Source organism: Rhineura floridana, chromosome 22, assembly GCF_030035675.1.
Source record: "Rhineura floridana isolate rRhiFlo1 chromosome 22, rRhiFlo1.hap2, whole genome shotgun sequence".
In the NCBI taxonomy this organism is placed as follows: Eukaryota; Metazoa; Chordata; class Lepidosauria; order Squamata; family Rhineuridae; genus Rhineura; species Rhineura floridana.
The window spans coordinates 14,498,024-14,523,114 of record NC_084501.1 but is presented as its reverse complement, the minus strand read 5'-3'; the positions used below and the strand labels follow the sequence as shown (position 1 = coordinate 14,523,114).

General features: G+C 42.9%; 1 long non-coding RNA gene across 1 annotated transcript; it reads left to right on the top strand.

Annotated features, from left to right (window-relative positions):
• Positions 1-953: 953 nt before the first annotated feature.
• Positions 954-22,567, top strand: LOC133374781 (uncharacterized). The gene is made up of 4 exons (XR_009759972.1): positions 954-968; positions 12,586-13,089; positions 21,684-21,967; positions 22,311-22,567. It is a non-coding gene; the product is annotated as an uncharacterized LOC133374781 (long non-coding RNA).
• Positions 22,568-25,091: the final 2,524 nt, after the last annotated feature.

Below are 25,091 nucleotides of genomic sequence, written 5' to 3'. Positions count from 1 at the left end.
AAGCCTGAACCAACCTTAAAAAAAACCAAGCTTATGTGAGGTAAGGACTCTGTGTTCATTGGAAAGGTTTTTTTTTTAAATTAAATAGCTCCCACCCATGTAACTTTGTGCATGTACATATGCAACAAAAACAACGCCACCCACACAGACTCACCAAGGATAGGTCTTCTGACAGTCAAACAGCAAGTGGAGAGGAGGGGAAGGAGAAGGGCTGTAGCAGCAGATGCATTGTGAGCTGTGCTCATGAGGAAGTCCAGGGTCCATTGGTAACAAACCATCCTCTCTTCTTGCACTTAAAAGCCAATCCTCAAAAACACTCAGATATGAGGTGTTGGTGGAATGTACATTGGTTCAGGCTTTAGTGAGCCTTCCAAAATGGCTAGGCCTCAATTTGTTTAGCATATATGCTGCAATTGCTGTGCAAAGGAACTAAGGCAACAGCTGGAAGTTATAAAGTGTCGAAATGCTTGCTTGCTTGCCATATTCTGTCAAGGGCGTCATAAAGGACAAGAGGAGGGGTGACAGGAGATCTTTGTTTGCCAGGAAGCAAAAAGTCAACTTGACATTGCATATTTTCTTAGAGTTCAGTGACTTGTTTATGCCAAGTGTTGAAAACTCATGCCAATGAATGACATATTGGTATGTATTATCATGTGATAATTGTGTAATCATGCAATTTTGAAAAAGTATAAAAGTGGGTCTAAAACTCATGTCGGAGAGCTTGTGTTTGAGAATTGTGTCTCTGGACAACCTCCCAAGCAGCTGCTTGAAATAAAGCTATCTACTCAAAGCATCAATTCTGTGTCTTGAGAGTGTTGGTGTAGAGGACCTCAAAGTATTGAACTAAGCAGGGGCATGCCCAGTTGGGCTCCTGCAACAATTGGAGGTTCCACCGAGGTTCTGGGACATTCCCAACTCCTACCCAAGGAGGCCTAGGACAGAGGAACGGAGGCACGCCGACTAAAAAAGTAAGGGGAGCCAATGTTGTAAATTCCCCCTTAGCCGTCTCTCCCTTCTTTGCTTTCTCTGGGTGGGGTGGGGAATGGCAAAAGGCCTGTTACTAAATTTCATGCAGCCCTTATTCTAGGGCCGAGTTGTTTCTTTGATTAGCATAGTGCCAGCGCTGGAGGTGGAACGTAGTGTTAGGTTGGGTTTTTGTGAGGGTATATGTGTGGACCGTGAATGTGCAAAAGGTGAGTGTTGATACCTGGAAGATGAGCCATCTGCAGGGCGAGGTCTTGTGACTGTTAACCCCCGCAGGAAATGCCACACCCAGGTTGGCTGCTTTCCAAGAAGGGGGTCCTCAGACCGGTCTTCTGAGTAACGAGTGCATGTTGTGTATGCTTGAAAGGTCCAAAATAGTGTGAAAAAGTAATAACATTTGTAAAGCCTGCAAAAGGCAGCAAAAGAGAGTACTCTATTAAAAGTGAGGGGTAAGCTGGCCATAATTGGCCACTCCAAGTAAGCCCACCAGAGGTTTGGTGGCACCATGGAAATTGTTTTAAGAATTTCCTGGACATAAGAGTAGGAGTAAGCCTGCAGCATCCTAAAAACAGTTAAAGTATAACACTATAGTGGGTATGTTTGAAATGTTTGTATGAAACCTTCCCTCCCTTTTTCACCCCGAGAAAATAACGGGGCTATGAGCCAGATCTGATTGTGGGTAAAAGTCAACTATGCCTTTGTCATGACTTCATTTGTGTGACTTATGTGCCGATAGACTAAGAAACCCCATTCTGCACTGGACTTCCTCAATAAGCTTTACCTTCTGAGTGATGTGTGCTTGTAAGTCTCTCTCTGAATAGAACATATTAGTGAAAGAAAGCAGAGAGACGGAGTGTTTGATTATTTCCCCTCCCCATAGAGTGTGTGAAGAAGAGAATTTTGATATGGGACCAAAACTAAGTAAAATTGACCCTAACAGTCCATTGGGCCAAATTGTAGAAAATTTTGGACAAAAAGGGAAAGAAAAGTTGTCGGCTGCGTTGAGATTGGGACAGCTCATCTGGTTGTGCCAAAAAAGATGGCCATTGTTTACTTAAGAAGAGCCTGCTGGATCAGGCCAGTGGCCCATCTAGTCCAGCATCCTGTTCTCACAGTGGCCAACCAGGTGCCTGGGGGAAGTCCGCGAGCAGGACCCGAGTGCAAGAACACTCTCCCCTCCTGAGGCTTCCGGCAACTGGTTTTCAGAAGCATGCTGCCTCTGACTAGGGTGGCAGAGCACAGCCATCATGGCTAGTAGCCATTGATAGCCCTGTCCTCCATGAATTTGTCTAATCTTCTTTTAAAGCCGTCCAAGCTGGTAGCCATTACTGCATCTTGTGGGAGCAAATTCCATAGTTTAACTATGCGCTGAGTAAAGAAGTACTTCCTTTTGTCTGTCCTGAATCTTCCAACATTCAGCTTCTTTGAATGTCCACGAGTTCTAGCGACCAGAACTGTACACAGTATTCCAAATGCGGCCGCACCATAGATTTATACAATGGCATCATGATATCGGCTGTTTTATTTTCAATACCTTTCCAAATTATCGCTAGCATGGAATTTGCCTTTTTCACAGCTGCCGTACACTGGGTCGACATTTTCATCGTGCTGTCCACTACAACCCCGAGGTCTCTCTCCTGGTCGGTCACCGCCAGTTCAGACCCCATGAGCGTATATGTGAAATTAAGATTTTTTGCTCCAATATGCATAATTTTACACTTGTTTATATTGAATTGCATTTGCCATTTTTCTGCCCATTCACTCAGTTTGGAGAGGTCTTTTTGGAGCTCTTCGCAATCCCTTTTTGTTTTAACAACCCTGAACAATTTAGTGTCGTCAGCAAACTTGGCCACTTCACTGCTCCTAATTCTAGGTCATTAATGAACAAGTTGAAAAGTACAGGTCCCAATACCGATCCTTGAGGGACTCCACTTTCTACAGCCCTCCATTGGGAGAACTGTCCGTTGATTCCTACTCTCTGCTTTCTGCTTCTTAACCAATTTCTTATCCACAAGAGGACCTCTCCTCTTATTCCATGACTGCTAAGCTTCCTCAGAAGCCTTTGGTGAGGTACCTTGTCAAACGCTTTTTGAAAGTCTAAGTACACTATGTCCACTGGATCACCTCTATCTATATGCTTGTTGACACTCTCAAAGAATTCTAATAGGTTACTGAGACAGGACTTTCCCTTGCAGAAGCCATGCTGGCTCTGCTTCAGCAAGGCTTGTTCTTCTATGTGCTTGGTTAATCTAGCTTTAATCATACTTTCTACCAGTTTTCCAGGGACAGAAGTTAAGCTAACTGGCCTGTAATTTCCGGGATCCCCTCTGGATCCCTTTTTGAAGATTGGTGTTACAGTTGCCACTTTCCAGTCCTCAGGCACGGAGGAGGACCCAAGGGACAAGTTACATATTTTAGTTAGCAGATCAGCAATTTCACCTTTGAGTTCTTTGAGAACTTTCGGGTGGATGCCATCCGGGCCCGGTGATTTGTCAGTTTTTATATTGTCCATTAAGCTTAGAACTTCCTCTCTCCTTACCACTATTTGTCTCAGTTCCTCAGAATCCCTTCCTGCAAATGTTAGTTCAGGTTCAGGGATCTGCCCTATATCTTCCACTGTGAAGACAGATGCAAAGAATTCATTTAGCTTCTCTGAAATCTCCTTATCGTTCTTTAGTACACCTTTGACTCCCTTATCATCCAAGGGTCCAATTGTCTCCCTAGATGGTCTCCTGCTTTGAATGTATTTATAGAATTTTTTGTTGTTGGTTTTTATGTTCTTAGCAATGTGCTCCTCAAATTCTTTTTTAGCATTCCTTATTGTCTTCTTGCATTTCTTTTGCCAGAGTTTGTGTTCTTTTATATTTTCTTCATTTGGACAAGACTTCCATTTTTTGAAGGAAGACTTTTTGCCTCTAAGAGCTTCCTTGACTTTGCTCGTTAACCATGCTGGCATCTTCTTGGCCCTGGCGGTACCTTTTCTGGTCTGCGGTATGCACTCCAGTTGAGCTTCTAATATAGTGTTTTTAAACAACTTCCAAGCATTTTCGAGTGATGTGACCCTCTGGACTTTGTTTTTCAGCTTTCTTTTTACCAATCCCCTCATTTTTGTGAAGTTTCCTCTTTTGAAGTCAAATGTGACTGTGTTGGATTTTCTTGGCAATTGGCCAGTTACATGTATGTTTATTTTAATAGCACTGTGGTCACTGCTCCCAATCGGTTCAACAACACTTACATCTCGCACGAGGTCCCGGTCCCCACTGAGGATTAAGTCCAGGGTTGCCGTCCCTCTGGTCGGTTCCATGACCAACTGGTCTAGGGAATAGTCATTTAGAATATCTAGAAACTTTGCTTCTTTGTCATGACTGGAACACATATGCAGCCAGTCTATGTCCGGGTAGTTGAAGTCACCCATTACTACCACATTTCCTAGTTTGGATGCTTCCTCAATTTCATATCTCACCTCCAGGTCTCCCTGAGCATTTAATCTCCCTCCAGAACAGCAGTGGGCAGGAGACGGTTCCTTTGATTTTGGACGGCTAATACCACTTAGGCTGTACTTGGAACAAAATAAACCAGGCCAATTGGACTACTATTCTGTATGGGATGACGAAGCTTTGCAAAGGAAAGAACGACAGAGTTTGCAAATATGCGGGGAAGCTTTAAATAGTATTGGCAGTAAGCTAGCTCCACATCTGTATGCTCCTATATATCCATCATTGACACAGCTGGCTTCGGCCACTGAAAAGAAAACAGAAGCAATTGTGCCAGGACTTGCTCATTCGCAAGGGCCAACACAGTTGCAATATCAGACAGAGCAGGAATCATTGCCAGACCTCATGCTTAGATATCAGGAGGGATAAGTTTACCCACATACTTTGCTAGGGAGTCATGGTCTGAAGAGACTGACATGCCCAGTAAACAGGAGGGATAAATCCCTCTCAGATAGGTATCCTCACCTGCCCGAGGTTGCTTTAATTTGGTATTTGGCAGCAATTGGATTTAATACAATTGTTATATTTTAAATAAATATAACATTATCCCATAACTGTGTCACGAGTCTTCTTTGGTGTGGTGGCAAAAACAGATCTTCTCAGCAAAGTGGAAGCACCATAAACCATGCAGACCTGAGGAATATTCAGAGATCCATCAAAGAATGATAAATGAATTTGGGATCCCTTGAATTTTGGTGAATGTGTTCAGGTTGCTTTGAAAGAAAGGAAGAAAAAAGCTCCATATCTAAGAGAATTGGAGGGAAACCTAAAGGAAGCTTTGAGCAGGCAGGTGTAGGTACGAGTGTCAGAGGTGATGAGCAATCATAGATCCAGTCTGCTCTTGTTTGTCAGGATGGGGAGGCTCAACATTTCTGGCATCAAATCCAGACAATCATCAGCTGTGGATCCATTTTGTGCAATTCAAGTGCCATTTTGTACCATTCCTGTGATGATCATGTTCCCATTCAACCAAGTGGCCAGCTCATCCTGCACACGCTCCAGAGGAGATGTGAGCTTCTTCTGGGATTGAAAAGTAATGAGTTTGGTTGTATCAGTGGTGGGAAATGAATTTCAGATAAAGGACGAGGAAAGCTTGGGCCGGAGAACCCTCCATATCTCTGGGCAAGGTTGTTTCTCAGGAGGAATGGGTATGTGCCAACTTCCAAAATTGATATGGCTCTAGCAAGATGTTCAGAGTTTGCCAGCAATGGGTAGCTCTCCCTGATTGTTCCTTCAACATCAACTTCACTGGACTGGCCATGATGTTTGAATACCTGATCACCGTCTTCCAAAGCAGCTACTTTTACTCCCAACTTAAGGATGGAAAATGGAATATTGGTGGACAGCAAAAGAGGTTTAAAGACGTTCTTAAAGCAAATCTAAAAAAAGTAACATGAGCATTGAGAACTGGGAAGTCTTGGCCCATGAACGGCCCAAATGGAGGTCGCCTATTATCAAAGGTGCTGTGGACTTCAAAGAAGCACAAATGCAGGGCGAACGGGACAAACAAGCTAAGTGGAATGCACATCAAACAAATCCTCATTGCAACCATCTGCCATCTGGAAACCTATGTCCTCACTGTGGGAGGCTGTGTGGATCCAGAATTGGCCTCCACAGTCACTTATGGACCCACTCTCACCCTTGGGCAGTGAGGGCTTTGCTATATATATATATATATATACTTATATATATATATATATATATATATAAGTAGGAGTTGTTGGGCATGTTTCTCTTGGCCCTGGCTGGGTTTTTTTTTTTTAGCTTTATGTGATTCGCTCACAGTGGCCAGACTTAGGAAGATAGAAAAATGTCTTATACTGAGCCAGACACATTGGTGCATCTATACTGAGCACCAGCAGTTCTCCAGGGATTCATGCAGGGGTCTCTCCCAGCCCAACCTGGAGATGCCAGGGGTTGCACATGGCACTTTCTCCATGCTTTTCTACTGAGCTATGGCCCATTCCTCATATCTTCCTCCAAATCTCCTAACGATATCTCCCAGCTTCCTATAGATGTAAAATAGTGTTTGAGGCAGCATAGTGCCCTGTGGCACCCCATAAGCCTCCAAGGGAAATGGGGTCAAGAAACACTAAGCCAATGCTGCATTCTCTTGTGCATCAAGCCCAACCTAAAAAAAAAAAACTTTTATAAGTGGAAAGGTAATTCACTTGAAATCAAAGTGTAGAAGCCATCTTGAGCTTTGCTCACCACACACACACAAACACACACACACACACACACACAAGTCGTCATCGCCATCTCTCATCTCCGCAGCCAGTTCTTCGTGTCTATTTCTCTGTTGCCTCCTTGCCCTCCAGCTCTTTTCTCCCTCCACACCTGTCCATTTTTAAACAATTGTTTTCTCCACCTGTTTTGCTCTCCCTTGTCGCCTCCTAAGCATCCATAGAGCATGAGGGAAGAGCGATGCTGCACAGAAGCTCAATTTGAAGCACAAGCTTTTATCCACAAATTAGAGAAGCAGAACACTTCCCCTGCTCCCACCCAAATAACACCCAAAGTTAACTCTGGAAACGTTACAGCTCAAAAGTAATGAAGTTACTAGTAATTCTATTACCAGCAAAATGTAATGATGTTACCAACTCGTTATTCAAAAAAGTAATAAATTACAAGTAACTCGTTATTTGTAACTATTTACTTCCAAGCTCTGCTAAAACATGAGAGGACCACAACAGATCATTTGGATGCAGATAGATGAGGTTTATTATAGGGGAAAGAGGAGTGCAGGGAAGCCTTTCCATGTTGAGCAGCTTCAGCAAAGTGAACAATACATTTTGTGCAGAAGAGTGAAATGACAGATGAATGAGGAGTAAAATGAGAGAAGGCATAAGTACACAGAGAATGACAGCTTCTCAGCAAAGTGGAAGCATCATAAATCTTGCAGACATGAGGAATATTTAGAGATGCATCAAAGAATGAGCAGTGAATTTGGGATCCCTTGAATTTTGGACAAAGCGCCTTCAGGTTGCCTTGAAAGAAAGAAGGGAAAAAGCTCCATATCTAAGAGAATTGGAGGGAAACCTAAAGGAAGCTTTGAGCAGGCAGGTGTAGGTCTGAGTGTCAGAGGTGATGAGCAATCATGGATCCAGTCTGCTCTTCTTTGTCTGACCCATACAATCATCTGCTGTGAATACATTTTGTGCAATTCGAGTGCCATTTTGTTCCATTCCTGTGATGATCATGTTCCCATTCAATGAAGGGGCCAGCTCATCCTGCATGCGGCAAAGGGCCTGTCACCAGGGGAGATGTGAGCTTGTTCCGGGATTGTAAAGAAATGAGTTTGGTTGCATCAGCGCTGGCAAATGAATTTCAGATAAATGACGAGGAAAGCTAGGGGCTGAGAACCCTCCATATCTCTGGTCAGGGTTTCTGCTCAGGAGGAATGGGGATCTCCCAACATCCAAAATTGATATGGGGACTCCAACAGACAGGGGAGGATGCGGGAATGTTGAGTAGTGATGATGAAGAACAAACAGCTCAATTGTGTCAGCAAATGCTAATCCCTAAAGAGCACTGAGGCAAGGGTCTCAAAGCATGTCTTGCTTTTGCAGAGATTAGGGCTGCCTCTCCATGACAGGTTCCTTTCAAAATGCCTCCTGTATTTTTGGTTGACTCTGTGATGGAAATATGTATATATATGCAGAGATCCTCAGTGGTCTGAGCTGCATCTGTGCCCATTTGTGTATTTATGAAAGTAGCAGACTTTTACCCTGCATTTAGAGCACTCAGACTTAAGACTTAGCACAATAAGAAAAGCTACTTTATTTATAGAAATACAGAGTAGATAGGGAAAGCATACCTAGTTCTAACTAACTAACTTGGAGTTGGAGGTGCAATGCCCAAACTTGGCTATTGCCCTCATGGCTCAGGAGAGAGAGCAAAGTCAAAGATGTCTCCTCTGTCCTCGGACAGTAGAAGAAGAAGACAAAGGAAGGAGGGGCAGGTCAGCTTCCCGGAGCATATCAGTTTACAATGGAAGGAAGTTCGGTAGAGAAGAGCATGGGTAAAGGTAGGCAAGCCTAGCCAGCTGGAGGACCCCAACTCTATCTTCTTTCTGGAATACAAACAAAAGAATCCAAACAGGAGTTGCTCTTGCCCCACTTCCAGGAACCCCCCCCTTTTTTTGAAGAGCAGAAACAGCCTCCTAATACACCACTCTTTTACCATCAAAGATTTTCCTTTGCTTGTTGTTTGGAAGATGCAATCTGGACTGCTTTGTGCCCGCATAAGGGAAGCTTGCATATAACTTGCAAATATTCCTAGACTACCTATGCCTACTCAGAAGCAAACCCCATTAAGTTGAATGGAGCTTGATCTAAGTAGGGATGCCTATTGCTAATAATGAAATTGATGCCACTGAATTAGGTCACCCACCCAGGCTAAAACAAACTTATCCCACTGTTCCAGTGATCATCATTTTCTCGGCTAGTCACACCAAGTCTGTGAGATGAATCTGAAAATACCCTACTTTTCTCATTTGCCTCTTCCCAAATTCAGTTTCAAATACCAAACTCCCAAGCAAATATAGTCCAGAGTGCCTTCACACTCTCTTCTTAGCAATGATTTTCTTAAGATAAGTTACCAACAGCAGGAAAAGGTGATCCCCAGAAATCGAGGGAAGCCAAAAGATACTGGTGGAAATGAATGAAATGGTGAGAGGATTTATATGGTTTCCCAACTTCCAAATATTGACTCAGCACTCTTCTGGGCAAACATTCAGATCATCAAGGTATTAAAATCTTAAGAGCACATAGTAAATCCAGCCCATGATGAGATTGGGTCAAGATACTGCATCAGCCTGTCTGCTGTAATTAATAACCTAAAGGTGACTATCTTAATTGGAAAATGTGACATTCTTTTCTTTGAAGATATGCCATTGTTGGTGTACCATTTCAAGATGCTGAATGACATTCCAAAGCTAGTTATACAGTTACATAAAAAGTAAATGTGCATCTAGGAAGACCTTAATATGCCAACTCTGGTTTGTGTAAAATGAGTGCTAGAAAATCCTAAAGTGGGGGGAGGAATCCTTGGTACTCCTGATGTTGCTGGGTATAATTCTCATCATCCCTGACCATTGCCCATGCATGATGGTTGAGAATCATGAGAACTGGGGTTCAACATCATCCAAACAGCCCAGGTCACCTACCTCTGTCCTAAGTGGATCTGAAAACAACCTCTAGTTCGCTCGGACTCCTACCCTATGTGGATCAAGCTTCACTTTGTTCAATGTCATCCATTAAAAGAAACAGCCAACATCTGTTTCCACAGATCTAGTGCCTGTGAACCTGAACTCAGTGTGCCATTTGTTCAGCCCTAAGTGGAGGCAACTGCCTTCAGGAACTGGTTGTAAGTAAGTAAGTAAGTAAAATTTAATTTTTCTCTCGCCTAACTGGCCGAAGCCACTCTAGGCGACGTACACATTGAAATTGATAAAATACAATATAAATACAGAATAAAATACAATGCAGTCAACCATAACCATTTTAAATAGCAGCAGTATAGAACAAGGTAGGGCAATCAATAAACAATTTAAAACAATCATAGAAAAATTAGCCCACCCCGGGGATCCCAAAGGCCTGTCCAAAGAGCCAGGTTTTTAAGGCTCAGTGAAATGTATCCAGGGAAGGGGCATGGCGGAGATCGAACGGGAGGGAGTTCCAGAGAGTGGGGGCCGCCACTGAGAATGCCCTCTCTCTAGTCCCCACCAACCTAGCTGTTTTCGTTGGTGGGACTGAGAGAAGGCCCTGTGTGGCTGATCTAGTCGGGCGGCTTAATTGCTGGTACTGGAGGTGCTCCTTCAGGTAAACTGGGCCGAGACCGTATAGGGATTTAAAGGTTAACACCAACACCTTGAATTGGCCCTGGAAAACAACTGGAAGCCAATGTAGATGAAATAACACTGGCGTGATGTGATCACGGCGGCGGCTGTTTGTAAGCAAACTATCTGCCGCATTCTGCACCAGTTGTAGTTTCCGGACTGTTTTCAAGGGTAACCCCACGTAGAGCGCATTGCAGTAGTCTAATCGAGAGGTGACCAGGGCATGTACTACCAGTGGGAGCTGATGAATTGGGAGGTAGGGTTGTAGCCTCCGTATGAGGTGTAGTTGATACCAAGCTGCCCGGCTCACTGCCAAAATCTGAGCCTCCATGGACAGCTTGGAATCAAGAACAACCCCGAGGCTGCGGACCTGGTCCTTTAGGGGCAATCTCACCCCATTGAACATCAGGTCAACGTCTCCCAACCTTCCCCTGTCACCCACAAGTAGCACCTCGGTTTTATCAGGATTGAGCTTCAGCCTGTTCCTTCCCAATGGTTGCCCATTGAAGTCTGACAGATACACAATTCATTGGAAAGGGGGGGAAAACTTCATTATACCTACAGGTTCCTATGAAGGATCAGTTCACTCATGGGCAGCACCTGATTGCATTTGGGAAATCCCTTTCATTTTGCTTATGTATTGGACTTGTTATTGCTGTATGGCTCTCTGGTATTTGCAAATATTTAGACTCCTATACATTATCCACAGAATTACTTAATTCCTATCAGAGCTATAATATTATCTTTTATTTTATATGAATCATGACCAAGCTTAGAGCAGATGGTTCCTTTTTGCTTACTCTTTAGTATGCTTTTCTCCACAAATGCAGCAATTTGTACAACATATTAAAAGAGAAACAAAGGGGCTTCATGGAGACACTGAATAGCATTTGAGGCAAGATGGATCCTTGCAACACCTCCAAAACCCAAACACAGATGGCATCACAGCTGTCTCCTAAAGCTGCCTTCCAAGAGTCAATCCCTAGGAAGGACCTACATCTGCTACATGTCCAGGCTTCTCCCGAGTCAAAGTATTTCATAGTTGATCTCATCAAGCACACCCTTCTTCTGAAATTCCACTGATCCCTTGTCTGTGAAACTGAACCCTAGTCCTGTTCCCCTTAGTCTGGTCCTTTCCCTTTGTCTCTGCTCGAAACATTTTGGATCAAAATGACTCTCAAAAATAAAGGAAGAGAAGGCTTGCAATTTCCCCAATTTCCCCCCTCACGCTAATTGAAAAGTTACAGGAACCCCATGCCATCCTGTATCTAGGATGACTTCGGCAATAATCTCCTGTACATCCCCACCTTCCCTCCAATATGCCATGTGGCAAATTGGATAAACCCCCTGCTGTCTTTGCTCTAATGCCAATCAAAAAATACGAGGTGTGGACATTCGTAGATAAAGACATTGATAAAGACATTGATGCCATTCACAGCAAAAGTGAGATAGAAAACTCTATTGAATAAAGTACTTTAACAACTTAAATCCCCTGATGAAAGCCCTTGTGTAGGGCTGAAACACGTTGGGTATTTGAAAGAAATTTATTCTCTTTTATAGAAATCAATAAAGAAAAAAATATAAATTTGGACTTTCCCTTTTTTGACATTCTGGGGTTCCCCCTCTTTTTTTCTTATTTGCTCTAATGCCAGCTGGGGCCAGTGCCTTAGCTACCCCTGAACAAGAGACACCAAGTTCAAATCCTTTATCTGCATTAGCCACAAGCCACTGATATATCCAAAAACCATCAACTAAAAAACCAAAAACCTACATCAGATTAAAACTCAAGGTACCATTCTAGATGTCATTCTAATGGCTTCTGCTAAACCTTTTGCAGGCACTTCTGACACCTCTGCTCTTGGTCTGCAACACAAAAACACACATACAAGTTAGTTGAAGGCCCTGGGAAAGATGACAACAATGGAGTAATCAGCTCACTTCTCAAATCTTTCTAGGAAGAGCAGAATAGCATTACATGGGCTCCTGTTTCAACACTACCATCTCCACATAGGCATACACAATTTTGCAGTGGAATTCTTTTAAAATGCCCTTTTACTATGGCTGACGGTAGTATATTCAATCTTGCTCTAGGAAAAGCTCTTCTATATTTAACAATTATTAGATTTTGTAAATAGGGTGCCAGTGAATTCAGATGACTGAGCGGAAAACTGTTGCACTATGGGCAGAATTTTCTTGTAGCAGCCAAATTGCTTTGTTGTTCAATGTCATAGAGGCACAGTTTAATTAGAACTCTTGCTTTGTTAGCCCCTTAGATTGCTGTGGTGATAAACCATAAGACCAGCGCCTTAAGGAGATGCCAAGTATATCTGCACTCTGCAGAAACATGGACCAGGAGAGGGCTGAGTTGGCAAACACCACACCCACCACGCGAAACTTTGCGGTCATCCATCGGTTGTTATGGCTCTGAAGCAGGAAGGACAACATGAATGATGCTCAAAAGTAATTAACAAGAATGCCAAGACGCCCAAAATGAAATAGAAGACAAAATGTACTTATCTCTTAGTTCAAAATGAAAGGGGATGTTCTTGTGACCCAGTCTATGGGACTCCCAGCGGCCTGGGCTGTGGTTCCTGAGATGCTAATTAGTATGATCTAAGCCGGATGCGTGCAAAGTTTGCACTTTCGGAGGGTGGATCAAGCTGTCGATGGTCTGAAAGAAAACATATAAAAGTCACTGCCCCAGAAGGTCTTCTTAACAGTGTCATTCACCAACTCTTGTCTCCGGAATATCTGCTCTTCCTACTCTAGGTAAGTGTATGTATGTATATATATATATATATATATATATATATACATTCCCACCGTGGGAATCTCTTTTGTAGAGAGATGTGTATTATTCTGCTGATTCTTAGAGGACAGGAAGGTCCTCTGCAAATGAAATTGAAAATATTTGAAAGATTCACAGGTCAAGGATTCAATGGTTTTATGTTGTAGTTGCCAGGATACATGAAGGAATAACAAACAAGGTGCTGGTGTTGGTGTGCAAAGCCCTACACAGCTTGGGACCAGGTGACTTGAGTCCATTTAGATGAACTGGAATTCTCCCCATTCGCTGACAAAAATCATGGACAAATGCAAACTGATTGTCTGCATGCAAAATACAGAGTTTCTGTTAACATAGGGCGAGTATAACATTGTATGCGCAGTGGTGGTGCTGTGGTTGCTCTTTCAGAAACCTAAGGCAGGACCTTATACCATGATCTGCATGTAGGTGGTGGTGGAATTCAGAGATGTTCTAGGGTATGGATGCTCAGCCAGCGCACGAAGATGTTCAAACTTGAGCTGAGGCAATAATTCTGAGAAGCCGTTTTCTGGAAACATTCTGAGATTTTTCATATATAGAGGGATTGAAAATGCTGTCAGTTTTGGTCCTCTGAGTTTTTCATTTTTCCAACCTTACATTTAGTTCTCAACATTTTTGCAGTAATTTTCCTTTACAAGAAAAGTCCTCATGGAAATTCTCCTGTATGTTAGTGCGAATTTCTCCTAATGAGCACATTGTAATTTATTTATTGATTTATTTATTTATTTATTTTTTGATTGATATCCCACCCTTCCTCCCAGCAGGAACTCATATGTAGTTTTTACTGATATATTTATTTATTTGCGCACTTTCCCCTAACAGAACCATTTTTGCAAACGTTCCTTGGCAAAACACGCACACAGTTTCCAAACTCTAGTTGCCAAATATTCTCCGCCATTTGTTATTTCGGTCTGATGCTATTACTCCCCGTGTTCCCATCTGTTGTTCAATGAAGCACAATTAACATGTTGACTAAGGTTGCTGTGCTAACTATCCCTACATTAAATTAAATGGGGCTTACTCCAGGGTTACGTTGGACTTGGACTGCATTTTGTGGTAGTGGAGAAAGCCTCCTGCTTATTTTTGGAAGGGGAGGGAGAGATAAAAGGGAGTGGTTATAGTGTTGGACTACAACCTGGGAGACCAGGGTTTGAATCCCCACATAGCCATGAAGCTCACTGGGTGACCTTTGGCCAGTCACTGCCTCTCAGCCTCATGAAAACCCTAGTCATAGGATTACCATAAATCAGAACCGACTTGAAGGCAGTACACATTAAATAAATGTAAATGTACTGCCTTCAAGTCAATTCTGACGTGGCTTACCATTGCCTTCCTCTGAGGCCGTGAGGCAGTGACTGGCCCAAGGTCACCCAGTGTGCTTCATGGCTGTGTGGGGACTGGAACCCTGGTCTCCCAGGTCATAGTCCAGCACCTTAACCACTACCACACATTACACAATCCCTAAAGGGCAGGAAGGCAAGGTTCCCAAAGCATCTCTTGCTTTGCAGAGAGATTAGAGCTGCCTCTTCAGGATGGGTTCCTTTCAAAGTGCCTCCTGTAGTTTTGGTTGACTCTGTGATGGAAATATGTATATATATGCAGAGATCCTCCGCGCTCTGAGCTCTGTGTGTGTGTATTTACCTAGGTAGAAGGCTTTTACCCTGCATTTAGATCAATGAGACGTAAGACTTAGTAAAATAAGAAAAGCTACTACATCGTAGATAGGAAAAGCATACCTAGTTCTAACTAACTAAGTTGGAGGTGTAATGCCCAGACTTTGGTATTGCCCTCATGGCTCAGGAGAGAGAGCAAAGTCAAAAGTGTCTCCTCTCTCCTCGGAGAACAAAGGAAGGAGGGGCAGGACAGCTTTCCGGAGCATATCAGGCTACAACAGAAGGAAGTTAGGGAGAGAAGAGAGCAGGTCAAGGTAGGGAAGCCTAGCCAGCTGGAAGACCCTAACTCTCTCTTCCTTCTGGAATACACACAAAAGAAGGTGCTCTTGCCCCACTTGCAACAACTCCCTTTTTTTCCGAAGAGCAGAAATAAATTTCTAATATGCCACTCTTTTACCATCAAAGATTTTCCTTTCCTTGTTGTTTGGAAGATGCAAATGGGACCACCTTGTCTGCATAAGAGAAGCTTGCATATCACTTGCAAATTTTCCTAGATTGACAGTGAATTCCTATCTGTGCCTACTCAGAAGCAAACCTCATTGAGTTTAATGGAAGTTACTCTACATTGGGATGTCCATTGCTAATAATGAACTTGATGCCACTGGATTAGGTCACACATCCATGCAAAAACAAATTCATCACACCATTCCAGCAGAAAACATATCCTTCCATTTTCATAGCAGTACACACCATGTCTGTGAGTCAAACCTCCAAATATCCTAGCTTTCTCATTTGCCTCTTTCCAAATTCAATTTCCCAAACCAAAATCCCAAGCAAATATGCTCCAGAGGAACCAAGTGCCTTCCTACTCTCTTCTCACAAAGGATGTATTTAAAGACAACTTACCAACAGCAGGAAAAGGTGAGCCACAGAAACTTAGGGAAGCCAAAAGACACTGGTGGAAACGACTGAAATGGTGAGAGCATTTATACTGTTTCCTGACTTTCAACTATTGAGTCAGAGGTGTTCTTAGATAACATCCAGACCACATTAAAACGTTAAGAGCACATCGTAAATTCAGTCCGTTACAAGATTGAAACATGATACGGCATCAAGCTGTCTGCTGTAAATAATATTGTAATTGGAAAGTGTGACATTCTTTTCTTTGATATGCCATTGTTAGTGTAACATTTTGAGACGCTGATTGATATTCCAAAGCACTTTAGCTATATAGTTACATATCAATCAAATGTTTTATTTACAGTCAACAGAACACAAATACAGAAGATAATATTAGATGTTATGAAATAAAAGACTACATAACAACACAGTCTACAACCAACAGCATACTAGATTGTAAAAACAACCCAATTCGTTTAATTGCTATTAACAATCATACGGGGTCTGGTCAAAATGGCCAAGTTCAGGAATTTTGCCACGTGCTCAGTAATTTCCTAATCTGAACCCTCAAGTAAAACAGTCAGAAGGGACTCAGAGGAACGGCCTGGGAAAAGCTGCGTAAAAGGGTGTATTAGATCTTTTCTGGCCCCTTCGTAATAACTTCAATTGAACAACACATGTGAGATAGACTCCACTTTGTCATTATCACAGGGGCAACATCTGTTGTTGCTTGGAATTCTTTTGTATCTGCCATCCAGAAGTTTGGAAGGTAAAACATTAAATCGGGCCAGAGAGAATGAGCTCCTATACTCGGGAATAAATAACCAACTTCAGTAGGGCATCCCATCTTTGCAAGGAAGACCTGGTGGACCCAATGACTGGGGGGAATAGGGACCTTGTGCAGCTGCAGAGAGCTCTTGGATATCGATATCCACTAGCCTCTGTTTGACAATCACTTTAGCACTTTCAAGGTCCATAGAGAGCAGTTCAGAAGGCCTATTGAAATAACCTTTTTCACCACCGCCTTTGTCCAGGATGGCCCAAGTGTGGGACTTTTCTCTTGATTGCATGGTAGAATGATCTGCAGAGCCAAGTGTGGGACTTTTCTCACCCCCATTGGGCGAGGAAATCCTGCCATGGGAAAAGGGAGGCGAGCCAAGCCCAATTCCCTCTTCTGGGCCCCATCCCCGCAGAGTGGTTAGGGAGGCCTTCCAGATCCACCCCTCTTCAGGGCCGCACAACCTCTGAGTGGGTGTTACAGGTTAGCCTGAAAGGTGAGCCTTATCCTGCCAACCAGCCACACAACCTGGAAGGCAGACCTCAGAACCCACCAATCACCTTAAAGGGTGCCTAAGGGTGGGCACCCAACCCTACCTTGTTAAATTCCACCCCAATCAGCCACAGAAGAGGACAAGTCCTCTGCTTAGTCCCTCTTCCCCCACCTGCGACAAATTATTGCATGCAGGGCACTCAGCAGATCAGAAAGAAACAGATCAATACCTAGGTCAGACAGATGTACACTGTCTGGCCGGTAAAGATCGGCCCTCTCACACCTCACCTCCAGATGACATATTACCTCGCCCTGCTGTATATGCATATGAATGAATGAATGAATAAATAAATAAATAAAACTCTTGCATAATGATTTCTTTTACCATAGCTTCTGCAAATAGTTCCAAATGCTAGGCATTTGCCAGGATCATGAATTTTGCCACAGTATCCACAACTCTCACTTTGAAATCTTCTGGGCTCAGCAATATTTTTGTATGATGGCATATGCATGCTTTTGCATGATGGCATAATCATGTTAGAATGTTTATTTTTGCTGATATAATGCATCCTATCAGCTTCTGAAGGGTGCATTTCTTGCATTTGTATAAGGGTTTGTTCACTAGCCTTGCATATGTCTATGGCTTCCTGCAGAGTCAAGACAGGCCTTCGGAGCATTCTCCTCTGTGCTCCCTTGTCCTTAATGCAATCCGTCTCTAATCAATTCTTCTTTCAAAGTGCTATATGAACATGAATCTGCATTTTTGAGTAATTTAGTAGCATACTGATCTGTAGTTTCATCAGGTTTCTGGGCACATTTGTTAAAGAGATATTGTTCATGTATAACATTTCTAGTAGGTTCAAAATGCCTTTGAAGTGCTTCTAGCAATTTGCAAGGATCTTGTCTGTCGGCTGCTGTAATATCAAGGTGCTGCTGGAGCAAATGACATTCTTTTCCCATCACTGATAGCAGTGTTGCAACCCTAATCTTTTTCTCTTTGCCATCCAATCCTGTTGCTATTTCATAATTTCCCCACTGCACTTTGAAAAACATCCAGTTATTAAAAATATCACCTGCCATGTCTAAAGGCCCTGGAACTGGAATCATGCTGGCTGCCATTGCCAAAGTATGTTCTTCTGCCACCAGTGTGCTTGTTGCCTTTGCAAGCAGTGGTGCTTGAGCCCTCCTTTTCTTCAGGAAAGTAGATACACTTATGACACCATGCTTTAATAGTGCTTTCTTTGCTGAGAGAAGACAGAAACCTGCTTGCTATAACTAAAGCTTTATTAAGAGAATGCTTCCAAGATGTACCGTGCTTGCTCAGACTCCTCCTACCTGACCTTTACTCTAGAGCTCAGCCTCCAGATTTCCATGGCAGTCTCCAAGCAGTCCCCCCTGCTAGATGGGACTGCAATTTATTATAACAGCATGGTAATTGGACTAGGAGGTAAGTGATGTGGCATGTTCAGCTTTGGCATGCCTGGTATAACAAGGGATAGTTCCAGCAGCAGATGATCACCGTCAGAGCAGTCTGCTACTCTAAAATTACAGCCCAAAGTTTTCAGATCCTTATGGATGAGAATATAGTCAACCACACTCAAACCTCTAGAGAAAACCTAAGTAAACTCTCCCCAATCATCGTCAGCACTGGAGCCATTTAGAATACACAGGTCAGTTTTTGAGACAAATTGAAGCAAGCCTACCCCCACAGGATTAACAAAGGTATCTATTGAATGATGTAAACTGCCCTTAAGTTGATCCTTGCTTACAGAGGGGTGGAAACACAGGATGGAAACATCCACCAAATAGGTTCCAGTCCTTGAGTTAAAATCACCTGCAATTACAGGGAACATGTGAAGAAATTTAGCCATCCATTGTGTATAATAGTATTCAGCTTTTAACCAATTTGACATAGCGTCCTCCCTGCAGGCCACTGGGGGAAAATAGACATTAAACAGAAGCAGGGTCAGCTGAGCGGTCCTCATCTCCAAGGTCAATGCTGACAAAAAGGATTCACAGTTAGAAAGCTCTGTTATCTTAACATCAAGAGAAGAAAAAACAAGAAGCTCAATCACCATATGCTCAGAGGCACATGTTACCAAATTCTTCCAAGCTACACAGCAAGTGGATTGGACTGTGAAAGACCAACCCAAATGGTGTTTGCATTTTGACAACTTTGTAGGGCAGCACAATACCTCAGAGAGGAGTTCAGGTCTCCTGGTCCCCTGGTGCATTCACTATAGCTGCCCAATTTCCCTGCTTTTAAAAGTTTGGTAGAAATATCTGTGGGCTATAGGTACATTCTTAAACTGCAAGGTTTTTTGTGTATTAGTGAATTTCCTTGCTTTTTAATCCGGGAGGTAAGAAATGGGATCCTGTGCAAGTTTGCTGAGAATGGATTGATCATTTGCATGCTTATTGAGTTAAGTGGGATTTACACACACACACACACACACACACACACACGGCAATCATGCTTAGGATAGGTGAAACTGACCACAGGGGTTGGGGAATGGAGAAGGGGGAGGAAGGAGGAGTGGAAAGGCAGAGGGGAGGACTGGGATGGGAGCAGGCAGGAGGGGGAGGGGAGAAGAAGGACAGATGCAGTCATTTGCATGTTTATTGAGTTAAGTGGGATTTACTCCCGTGCAATCATGGTTAGGATAGGTAAGACTGGGGAGGAGGCAGGAAGAGGAGAGGGGAAGGAGGGAAAAGGCAAGTCTGATCATTTGTATGATTGTTGAGTTGAATTGGATTTACTCCTATGCAATCATGATTAGGATAGGTAAAACTGACCAGGCTGGGCCTGACAACCAAGACGTCTTCTGTATCTTTCAAAGTTGGGCAGGGAGAAGGCAGAATTCTACCTTGTGGTTTTCCCCATTACAATGTTGCAAAAACGCCTGCACTTGGCTGACTTTCTCTTCTCCTAAAGATACAGGATCAGTCTCAGGCCCTGAACCTGGCAGCCCTACCTCCCACCCAAATTTAAAACAAAGCTGTCCCTGGCCACATCCACAGCAGGCCTCTATTACACTTTGGACAATCATTATTTATTTATCTATTTATTTAGTGTATTTATATACCGCCCCATAGCCGAAGCTCTCTGGGCCCTTTACAATAACTAAAAACATTAAAAACACATCTTTTAAAAACAATTTAAAAGAACTTATCATGGCTTCTCTCAAAGCCATGGCTCAAAGCCAATCATGGCTTCTCTCAAAGAATCCTGGGAAGTGTAGTTAGTGAAGGGTGCTGAGAGTTGCTAGGAGACGCTCTCTCACAGACCTTCAATCAGAGTGGCTGACTGTTAAGCATTCTCTCAGGGGAATAGGAGTCTCCTCTCAGCACCCTTCACAAACTACACTTCCCAGGATTCTTTGAGGGAAGCCATGACTGTCTCAAGTGAAATCAAGTCTGGTGTGGGTGTGGCCCTCTGATTAGCCAAGCCCAGCAGCTGTGAGGCTTTTAGAACACTGGCAGTTGGTCCTTACTGAGCATGCCCCGCGTTATAATAGGCTTCCAGCCAAAATTTCTTAAATTAATTAAAAATCAACCAGGCATTTTTTTAACTTTTAAACTGCAGTAGATGAAGGTCAGAGTATGGGGCAAGGTCAGTATTAGGATTACAGGTACTCTGTGAACATGGCTGATTTTTAATTGTATTTTTTGATTGTATTTTATGATGTATTTTATTATGATGTAATGTATTGTTGTTAAATTGTACGTCGCCTAGAGTGGCCATTGGCCAGATAGGCGACCCACAAATTAAATTATTATTATTATTTATTATTATTATTAATGAATTTCAACAGATTATGAGAACTCTGGCAGAAAAAAGTCCAAAAGGGCTCTGAGGTTTTTCTCTCTCTTTTTAGACTTTGAACTCTTAATTCTCTCTGACGGTTTTGTGTATTGCCATGAAAATTGCCAGGGTTGTTAAGCAAGCGTTTCTGAGTTCAGAACTATAACTTTTGTAAGGTTTTGTTTTGAAATGAGCTTATGGGAAGCATCAGAATGGCATGTGGGGGTATTTTCCATTTAACAATGCAAAATGTGAAAAATCCATGCTGGCTATAGTATACAGCCACTCTCGTGGCTGTATAAAAACAGACTCTAAAATACATTAAAACAAAACATTTGAAAAACATTTTATGAAGATTTTATGAAGATAGAAGAATAATGAAGATAGGAGGCATCCAAAATATGTCCCACAACTCTGAGACAGGACATAGGTATTGATTTGTTACACTTTTTCTCCAAGGAGTTTAGGGTGGTGAGGTTTTTTTAATCTTCACACTAATCAGGCTGAATCAGAGTGACTTGGCCAGCCTGCCTTATAGCTGAGCAGGGAACAGGCCATGGAATCTTTATTTATTATTTGATTTATGCTTTAATTTTAGCCCAAGCTTTCAACGAGCTGTCCAAGGGGCCTCAGCAGAGGTGGTACTGAGATAGAGCATTGCAGGGTTGCCAGGTTGCAAGGAGCAAGGCTGGAGCAATTGAACAATGCCACATGCCTGGACCTGGCATGGTTAGAAAGGAAATGTATCCATTTAATGGATTTATGCAACAGGCTATTGGGGCAAAAAAACTCACAAAATGGAAAACACGGTTTCAAGATCAGCAAATATAAATCATGCAAATCTTAAAAGGGAATGCATTGAAAGGATCCTAGCAGACATCAGCATTCACTGTCATCATTGATTCCTCCCTGTGCTGCAGGCTAACTCCTCTCAATTGCATGTTGTTTCAGACTCACAGCTGTCTTTTTACAATGTCCACCGCTGGTATGTCATCCATCAGCCAACCAACATACCAACCAATTGTGATGTCAACTCCCGCTTTTGTTAGAATGCGACCATTCACAGGCCCGTATCCTATCCCTGAACCAATTGCTGTCGGAGGATATTACCAACCTCACCCATTCACTCCATTCCATGGCAACCCATTCACTCTCCCGCCCAGTGGTCTTGAGGACTTTCCAGTTTTAGCATTATTGAACCTCTCCTAAACCTTAAGACACCATCACTGATACAGGTAAGCTGATTTTTCTTTTCCAGTACTGGAATTCACTCTCTTCTCTCTGTCCCCAGCTGTGGGAGATCTCTTGGGGTCAGTGGTGCCTCTTTAAAATGGGAACACAACCTTCACAGAAATGGGGTGAAATGGTACCTGAAATGGATAAGGGCAAACAGCTGCCAATTACATGGACCTAAGTGTCAGAAATGTTGGGTTCTCCCATCCAGGCAAACCAGAGTTTACAGAATCTGTGAATGCTCAGCACCCTGACACACATGGCTACACTAAACTACTCAATGATGTTTCCACTTTTCCTTCCATTTATGTTAAGTATGTACTATACTGCTTCTTTTCCACCTAGGCAACCTGAATGCACCTTGTCTAAACTTCCAGGGACATACAAAGTGTGAATGGAACATGCCTGTCATCTGTTGGTGGACTCCCAAGAAGCTCTGTCTACCCATGAGCATTGTTGCCTTGTGTCCTTCTGCTGACCTTCCCTGCACCTTCTTCCTCTTCACAGAATGTATTGTCAACCCTTTTTGAAGCTGCTCACTATAGAATGCATTCCCTGCACTCCCCTTCCCCTACAATAAATCTTGTCTATCTGCATCACAATTGTGTCTTGTGGTTCTATCAAGATTTTATTTTACCGATTAGTGACAACAACGAGGCTGGGTGTGGGTTGCTAAAAAACAGATGTGATTTTGGATGATCCAGATGGAAGAACTGAATTACTCTTCCATCCCTATGTCCAACTCAACATTTTGGGATGGAAGTTGTCTGCAATGGTGCTGAAAACCTAGTATTAAAGATGTTATGTAGTCAGATTTTTTTTTTAAAGATATTTTTTTCCATGAGCCTACAGCTGTTCTCCATTCCTGTTCTGCATGTGTTCCCTCAGGCTACCTTCTGTTGGAATAGACAAATATTGCATGTTCACTTTAAGGGATATTTGGGGAAATATCCCATGTACCTGTTTACCATGATGTAACTTCCTTATGGGTGGGATTAGTTACCTGACTTCCTCCTTCCTTTGTCCTGGGGATGCTTTGAATAATCTCCATTACTGATCTTCTACCACTGGGATGAGGCTGCATGGCAGATGCTCTCTGCTGAAAGCATCACTGTAAAGACTAAGATGGACTGAGACTTCTATTTTACTTTTCATCTAATCTCAAGCCTATGTTTCTGAACATATGAAAAGGTCATGAGTAAATATTCTTTATATTTTACCTAAGAAGATTGTGTCTGTAGTTATTGGTCTAGAGAAAAGTGGGACTGGTTTTATCTCACTCTGCTGCTTGTATTTTTTATATCTCTGCTAAGAAATAGGACCACCAAACTTAGCTCCTATTTCAGTTTGTATTTTTAAAATACCAACACCTTCCACCATTTCCAGCATGTACAGGGCCAGCGTACATCCTATCTGAACCCTTCATTCCATTTAGCCCTTTCTGGCATTCCGTCAATCCATGGGACACGATCCTGAGACTACCCATCGCTTTGCCAATCCCTCGTTACGGATTTCCACTCCCCATCATCCCACACAGAGCACCCTGGCCATATCTTGTCTAGACCTGCAGCATCCCATCCTTCTCCATCCTTTGTGAGTTCATCTCCCTACAGCCTGGAACTTCATCTTTCCTCTTACTCTCCATCCTAAACCACCGAGGCATGATCGATCAAAATGAAACAACCATGCTACAGATTAATGGCAAAGATCATGGGCATCAGATATCAAAGCTGGGGAGCGTCCACAATTCTAAACAAAGTCCCAGAGTTCCGTGTGCTCTCATCATCGCTGATATTCGGTGCCAGTGTTCATGTGTGCTTTGCCTGTCATTTTCTAACCATTTCTTTGACTGCCTTTCATGATCGTTGTCATAATCAGGGACTCGTGAGATGTATATTTTTTTCTTAAAAAAACTCTTTCAGATTAGCTAGACACCAATGCTGATGGTATATTCAGACAGATTATTGACACTCATTTTTTTAAAAAAAACAAACAACCCTTCAAATTAGGGGTAGGGTAGGACTAGGTCTAATGGTTTTAAGTTGCAGGAGAGTAGATTCAGATTGGAAATTAGAAGGAACTTCTTGACAGTAAGGGCAGTTCGGCAATGGAACCGACTGCCTAGGGAGGTGGTGGGATCCCCTTCGCTGGATGTCTTCAAGCAGAGGCTGGACAGCTATCTGCGGGAGATGCTCTAGCTGTGGATTTCCTGCTGTGACTGCCTTTCATGATCATTCTCATTATCAGCGACTTGTGAGATGTGTATTTTTTCTTAAAAAAACTGCTTCAGATTAGCTAAACACCAATGCTAATGGTATATTCAGACAGATTATCGACACTCATTTCTTTAAAAAAAAAAAAAACCTTCAAATTAGCAAGACCCTAATGCTCATGGTAGATTCAGACAGCTTACTGACACTCATCACGTTCTGTACAATGCACTCATTGCAACTGCTGAAGTTCACATCTTGTGTGGACGTGATCGGCCATTTTGTTCAGGTTCAGCCCTACCATTAGGTATAGTGAGGCAATCACCTCAGTTGCTGGAGTGTGTGTATGGCAGGGGAGGAGCCCCTCCAGGCATTTAGATCCTCCTGATTCCTCCCTTCCTAATCATTGTCCTCTCCAAACTGCCAGCCAAGCACTCCCAAAGTGAACAGGACTCTGTGAGCTCTAGTCAGGAGCAGTGGAGGACATGGTCCCATTGCTAATATTGAAGCAACATTCAACTGCCTGTCCAGATGGCTTCTGTGCATACAATGGCAAGGAGGAGGGCATCATGCCCTTTGCTTCAGGAAGCAAAAAGTCTTGAACCAACCATGATTGAAAAAGAAAAAGAAAAAGAGAGATGTCCTCCCGAAGACCACCACAAACCTTTGCTTGCTATGAAGAGAACTGCTATGACAGTAGAGGGTTTAGTACTGACCTCCATAAATGAGATTACACACACACGCACGCACGCACGCACGCACGCACGCACGCACACACACACACACACACACACGCGTTCCCCAATTCCATTCAATTCCCCTGTATCTTCGAATAGTCTTTTGCTGACCCTTTGGTCTGCTTTTTCAATTCTTTTCTTGAAAGTTCTTGAAGGAAGGCTATTCCACTCTTTGCATG